This window comes from Phascolarctos cinereus, unplaced genomic scaffold, assembly GCF_003287225.1.
Source record: "Phascolarctos cinereus isolate Bilbo 61053 unplaced genomic scaffold, phaCin_HiC Scaffold_1;HRSCAF=81, whole genome shotgun sequence".
Lineage (NCBI taxonomy): Eukaryota > Metazoa > Chordata > Mammalia > Diprotodontia > Phascolarctidae > Phascolarctos > Phascolarctos cinereus.
In genome coordinates, this window is record NW_027555514.1 from 214,449,903 (window position 1) to 214,456,983 (window position 7,081).

The following is a 7,081-nucleotide window of genomic DNA, read 5'->3' on the forward strand; positions in this document are numbered from 1 at the left end:
TGTGACCCTGGGCAAGTCACTTAACCCCATTGCCTAACCCCCCCCAAAAAAAAGAAAAAAAAAGAAAGGTGCTTCTAAGATGGCTTCCAGTCCTAAATCCTCTGGCCCTCATAAGGTCTGCCACCATGGCAGGAGGAAGCGGAGCAGGTCTGCTCAGTGGAGTTTTGGTGATGGCACCTTTCAGGACACCAGCTTCTATCTGTGCAGTGGGCAGAGGGTGTGGAGTGGTCCTGGCAGCCCTTGATCAGAGGGGCGGAAAGGGAGGGTGCCGAGGCACCACGGGGCTGGCAGTGGGAGAAGACACTTTAGTCCAACCTGAGCTGCTGTGCTGGGACCACCCTCGAAACCAAATGAGAGTAATTATGTTGGATATTAATGCTCATGTTGTGTGAGATGGCTTGATGTCATGGATAGAATGTCGGTCTCAAAAAACAGGAAGAGCAGAGTTTAAGTCCTGCTCAAAGCACTTAATGACTGTGTGACCCTGGGCAAGTCATTCTACCTCTCAATGCTCTAGGCAGTGAGTGCTCTGTGAGATGAGATGCACATCTGTATTAGTAGAGGAATCTCCTCATCTGGGAGTTCCCTAAATCAATGAAATAATAATAGTAGTATCCATATGGTTCATAGGGTGGCACAGTGGATAGAATGCAGGGCCGGGAGTCAGGAAGACTCATCTTCTTGAGTTCAAATTCATCCCCAGACAATTACTAGCTGTGAGACACTGGGCAAGTTACTTCACCTGTTTGCTCAGTTTCCTCATCTGTAAAATAAGTTGGAGAAGGAAATGGCAAACCATTCCAGTGTCTTTGCCAAGAAAACCCCAAATGGGGTCATGAAGAGTCAGAAACAATTGAAATAATTGACCAATAAGTACAGATAGGTTCTTTAAGATTTTCAAGTATTTTTTACAAATATTCTCTAAACCAATGAAATGCTAATGACAATATAGACAATAATGATAGCTGGCATTATTCTCACACTTCACAGTTTCCAAAGCATGCCATGTTATCTCATTTGATCATTTGCTTTTCTGCTCTGGTCCCTATTCCTAAGCTATGCTCACGTCATAAGTGGCACTTTGGGTCTCAGTGTACAAAGGTTCAGTAATAACTATCTTTAGCCATTTCCCCTAAAGCTTCATGCACGACAAGCTTAACCTGATTTAAAAAAATTCCCCAACTCGTCATTGAGTTCTGGACCAGCAGTATGGGAAGGTGGAGACTCTGTCCTGCTCTTTGAAAAGGGAGAAACTGAGGCCCTTTCGAATCCCAGCTCTGTCATTTACTAGCTGGGGAAGGTCACTTTAGCTACTTTGTTCCTCAGTTTCCTAATCTGCAAAAACCAAACAAAAAACAGCTTGCACGATTGACCTCGCAGCGTTATTGTGAGGGAAGTGATTTGTAAAAGCTTGACTCCAATTAAAACTGTGCATTTATAAAGAGCAGTATTAGAGGGTGTCCTTTGGTGGGCCCCTCCCCTCCCATCCCTCTGGGCTCCATAGCTTTTCGCCACCTTTTTCTCCACTTCGGCTGTCTGCCCAGACATTGCTGTCTGCACCTGATCCCTGAGCCAGCAACTTGGCAAATGTGCCCCATGAGCTCATGGGGAGGAGTGAGCTGGCAGGCCCTCTAGCCTTGCTGAGAACCGTGGCAGGTGTATGGCAGAAACCTGGAACGGGAGCCTTTTTAATCCATCCAGGCTCTGGCCTTGAAGAAGGCTCTTCAAAAGCAGTCAGTATTTCCTTGTCTGCCCCATTTTCCTCTGTCCCCTCAAGAAAGCATGGAATCAGAGGAAAATGACTGATACTGGGATATGAGGGATGGAGATTAGATTAAAGGAAAGATCTCCTGCTCCTAAGAGTAGATGTTGGGTGGGATGGGGCAGATCTTCCTTCTTTGAGAATTGAGTTTCATTCAGGTGAGTAGAAGTCAAGTAAGAAAAAAGGAGAGATTCATAGAGTTACTTGGAGGGGACCTTCTGAAACCAGCTGGTCCAGGCCTTGCCAGACTCTGATGAATGCAGTAAGATGACCTTCCAAGGCTGTAAGGTCCAGTCCAGGCCTGGGAGAAGTTATGGCTGTATAGAATAGGAGTGATGATGGTGAGAATGACCAAGAATCACAAAAGCTAGCATCGGTAAGTGCATGTTAAGGTTTGCAAGCTTTACGCAAGCTATCTATCTCATTCAACCCAATTGGAGGTTCAGGGTCCAGAGAGGGAATGTAGCCCCGGCTAATGTGAGCACCAATCTGCCATCCAGAAAACATTTATCAAGCACTTACAATGTGGAACGAACTGTGTTAGGTGCTATGGATGCAAAGATAACAAAATAATTCTTGCTTTTAAGGGGTTTATACTCTGGACCAGTGTGGGGAGGGGAAGGAGGAGGGACACAATATGTACACAGATAAGTAAATAAAAAGGAAATGCAAAGTTATAGAATAATTTTAGGAGGAAGGAAGCACTAGTGTGAGAGGATCAGACCCTCTCATTCATTCATTCATTCATTCATTCATTCATTCATTCATCTTCAGACATGCACTGAAAAATCTCAGTGCCCACTCTGTGTATAGCATTGTGAATAAGACATGGCTAACAATCATGTTCCAATGATCAGAAGTTGAACAGAAGGAAGCAAATAAACCATTAGTTTTCCATTTCTACCTGAGTCCAAATAGGTAGGGATGGACTGGGATTGTGGTAAAGTGAAAATGTGATGGAAATCTCTCCTGACCACCAAGGCTATGGGCCCCTGGGGGTGCAGGGTGGTGGATATAGTGTGATGGGCCAAAGGAACTGGAACAGGAAGAGCCTTCCCAACTCAAAGGCCTTGCTTTCTTCTGTCCTTCATTCACTCACTCACTAATTCATTCATCTATTCATTCATTCATTCATTCAATGAACATTTATTAAACATCTAGTATGTGCAAACTGGGCAGCTAGGTGGCACAGTTAATAGAATGCTGGGCCTGAAGTCAGGGAGACCCGAGTTCAAATCTGGCCTTAGACACTTACTAGCTGTCTTACTTACTAGCAAGTCACTTAACCCTTTTTGCCTCAGTGTCCTCACCTGTAAAATGACCTGGAGAAGAGAATGGCAAACCACTTCAGCATTCTTGTCAAGAAAACATCATGAAGAGTTGGGCACGACCGATGAACAAACAATAACACCAGCAAATGTGCAAACCACTGAGAAGTGTCACTGGGGTGCGTGGGAGGGGAAAGGTATGAAAAGATAAATGAGCCATCGTTCTTGCCCTCCAGGAGGGCTATAAGAAAAGCATGAAGCGAGTGACCGTCACCCTACCTGGAGGCAGGGGTGTGGCTGAGAGGGCAGAGATATCATAAAGTCATGGGATTATATGATTTTAGATTTCAGATTTAGATTTCAGATCTTAGAGATTGTCCAGCCTGGTTAAAACCCCTCATTTTACAGATGAGGATTCTGAGCACTACGAAGAGACTTGGCTGAGGTTATATCACTGTTGAACAGTCTCATAGATGGAGAAGTGGAAGTACTTTTTTTTTTTAAGGCAGTTGGGGTTAAGTGACTTGCCCAGGGTCACACAGCTAGTAAGTGTCAAGTGTTTGGTCTGAGGCTGGATTTGAACTCAGATCCTCCTGACTTCAGGGCCAGTGCTCTATCCATTGTGCCACCTAGCTGCCCTGAGAAGTGGAAGGACTTTTGAGGTGATCTGGTCCAACCCCCTCATTTTCCAACTAAGGAAACTAAGGCCTGGACAAGGCAATGAGGTGGGATTGGAGCTTGGGTCCTCTGCCTCCAAATCCAGGGGACCTGATGCCTCTATTATCTACTTTTTCATTTCCCTTCTCTGAATCTCTGCTGTCTACTAGTGTGTCCTCTGCCTTCCACTCATTTGCTAAAAAATATGCCTCTCCCATCATTTTTGGCTCTTGAAATACTGTTATGCCAAGAAGCCTTCCTGGCTTGGTCAAAGGACAGCCTACAGTATCTCGGGACCCTCTCTATGGGTCTGCAGGCCCCAACCCTCCTGCTTCCCTCTTCCTCCCCTCAGTTTTTTTTTGGGGGGCTAGGCAATGGGGTTAAGTGACTTGCCCAGGGTCACACATTTAGTAAGTGTTATGTGTCTGAAGCCGAATTTGAACTCAGGTCCTCCTGAATTCAGGGCCGGTGCTCTATCCACTGTGCCACCTAGCTGCCCCCTCCCCTCAATGTTTTACTCCATTCCATTTAATTCAGTACAAGCAACAGGTATTAACTGCATGCTGTGTGCCAGGTATTGTACAAACCAGCACCTTGCTTTGTACTCCTCCCAAACCCAACCACATTCCCTTCAACTTGACAGAGATGTTGATGCTTCAGTGCCTGGATCTGAACTGGTCTGTTGCCTTTTGGGCGCTACCTTGGCTTATGTATAAAGGGTAGTGTGTCCTGCAGGGGCAGAATCCCCCAGAGTCGGGACCTGTATCTGTCTCTGGAACTCTCATTTTACAGAAGCATCCACATGCATTGGTCACAGAGTCACAGAAATCCAGAACTGGAAGGGACTTTCCCCCAAGAGGGGAAAGGATACATAAATTAATTAATAGAAGTCCCCAAAGCCCGATTTTGTGCCTAGGATCTTTCTCCTAGAACATGAAGCGGAAGGCCCTGGCTCTGACGTTTACTGGCTATGTGACCCTGGCCGAGTCCCTTCTCGGCTGAGTCTGTCTTTTCAGCTGTTAAACAGGGCTAATCACACTAGCGCTCCCAACCTCATAGCACTGTCATGAGGAAACTTCTTTGTGACGCTTGGAGTCTTGTATGAATGTGAGCTGTTATTATGAAGCCACTCCCTGGCTCCGTGCTCCACGCCTCAGTTCCTATTATTCCGCCTGCGTGGAATGGCCTTCCCCTTCTTCTCTGCTAGTGTGAACCACACTCCACTCAGCAAAAGCCTTGCCTCCTCCAAAGAGGCCAAACCACATACCAGCCCTCACTGAGGTCTTTGCTCGTTCTCTAGTTACTGAAAGTACCCAGCCATCACTAGGCTTATTCTCTGGGGATTTGTAATGCATAACTTAGCACTTTATTTGTGCTCCCATAGAGACCTGTCCTGATTGTTAACTACTTCATGTAGTATTGTTGTTGTTCAGTTGTTTCAATTGCATCCGACTCTCTGTGACCCCATTTGGGATTTTCTTGGCAAAGGCACTAGAGTGGTTTGCCATTTCCTTCTCCAGCTGATTTTACAGATGGGGAAACTGAGGCAAACAGGGTTAAGTGACTTGTCCAGGGTCACATAGCTAGTAAATGTCTATCCACTGTGCCACCTACCTGCCTGTTTCGTGTATATAATTAAATAATTAAATTACATAAATATTAAGTGCTTACTATATGTAAAGCACTCTTCAAGAGGCTGGTGCAGATGTAGAGCTTAAAGAAGATCCAATCACTGCTCTCATGTTTCTTACAGTCTAGTAGGGGGAAAGAAAAAGGGCATCCCAGTGGTGCAGTTGATTGAGAGCCAGGCCTGGAGTCATGAAGACCTGAGTTCAAATCTATCCTCTGACACTAACTAGCTGTATAATCCTGGGCAAGTCACTTAACCCTGTTTGCCTCTGTAAAATGTAAAAATGAACTGCAGGAGGAAATGGCTTACCAAGAGAAGCCCAAATTGGGTCATGAAGAGTCAGGCAGAACTGAAATGACTGAACAACAACAGGGAGAAAGAAAGGAAACAAGCATTTGTTAAGCACCTACTACTGCCAGGCTAAGAGTTTTTACAAATATTATGTCATTCGATCCTCACAATAACCCTTGGTTATTATGCTTGGATGCTGTTATTATCTTCATTTTACAACTGAGGAAACTGAGGCAGAGTATAACTGACTTTCCCAAGGTCACACAGCTAGCAGATATCTGAGGCTAAATTTGAACATGGGTCTTCCTGACTCCAGACCCAAAGCTCTATCCATTGCTCCAATTGGTTGACATATAAGTGACTATAATATGCAATGTAACTTGATAAATGCATTAGGAGCAAAGAAAATATTGAGGTCTGAGAGAGAAAGGTGTTTCAGGAGAGAAAAGGGAAGGCTTGAAAATGTAAAGGATGGGTGTGAATTCAGTAGGCAAAGAAAGAGAGCGAGGGCTTTCCACCATCTTGGAGTCCAGGCTGTGGTCTAAGGCTATCTTTGCTGGTTCCGAGTGTGGCCTGTGAAATCAGAGAGAACACACAGCTCTTCTGAAAACTGAAGGAGTGTATGACAAGGAGGAAACTGAATTCTATTTAGGCGAGAGATGTGCCTGTGTATACAAAGCAAAGAAACAACCCAAATGATAACAAGCCCAACTGAACCAGAGTGATCTGGGGCAAAGTTCCTCCTGCTCACGAAAACAGTGGCATGCTCTGAGCCAAGTTCTGAAGCAACGTTCCCATATTGGAAGTGGGAACTGGGTGATACTATATCCCTCAAGAGTCCAGAAGATAGCTGAAAACTAAATAAAATTGTACATGGAGGTGGGTGGGGGAGAAGGGCATAGAGGCCATTCTTAGCAGGTGTACGATAAACTTCAGCTCTCAACTCAGTTGCAAGCTCCTCGAGGTTGATAAGTCTTTGGCTCCCTCTCATTGCCTAGCCTAGTTCTAGCCATATTGTAGGGTCTATACATCTTTACTGCTTGATACCAATGGTAGCAGGAAGAGGACCCATTGGGAGGTGATCCTGGGAGGGACAGGAGCCTGGGAAGGAGATAGTATCAAAGCCATCATTTGACTACCCCCACCCCAATAATCTGTGAGAGGCAGAGTGGCAATAATGGCCTGAGAGCTGTCCTTGGAGTCTTGGAGTCCTGCCTCTGATACATGTTTGACTGTGTGACTCTGGGTAAGTCACTTAATTTGTCCGTGCCCCAAGCCGCTTTCTAAGACTCAAAGTTGTGGAAGAAAGGACTCCTCTGGATTGGTTGAAAAAGTTCTTCACTGGGAGCTTTGTATACTGATGGAATCACAGGTGTGTTCAAAAAAAAATCTCTGGACTCCTCACAACAACCCATAAGGAAGGTGATAATATCAACAGCTGAGGTTCATAGAGCACTTAAATTTTTCTAATGC

General features: G+C 45.2%; 1 pseudogene; it reads left to right on the forward strand.

Moving 5' to 3' along the window:
- Positions 1-6,079: 6,079 nt before the first annotated feature.
- LOC110194018 (large ribosomal subunit protein eL33 pseudogene) lies at positions 6,080-6,469 on the forward strand (annotated as a pseudogene).
- Positions 6,470-7,081: the final 612 nt, after the last annotated feature.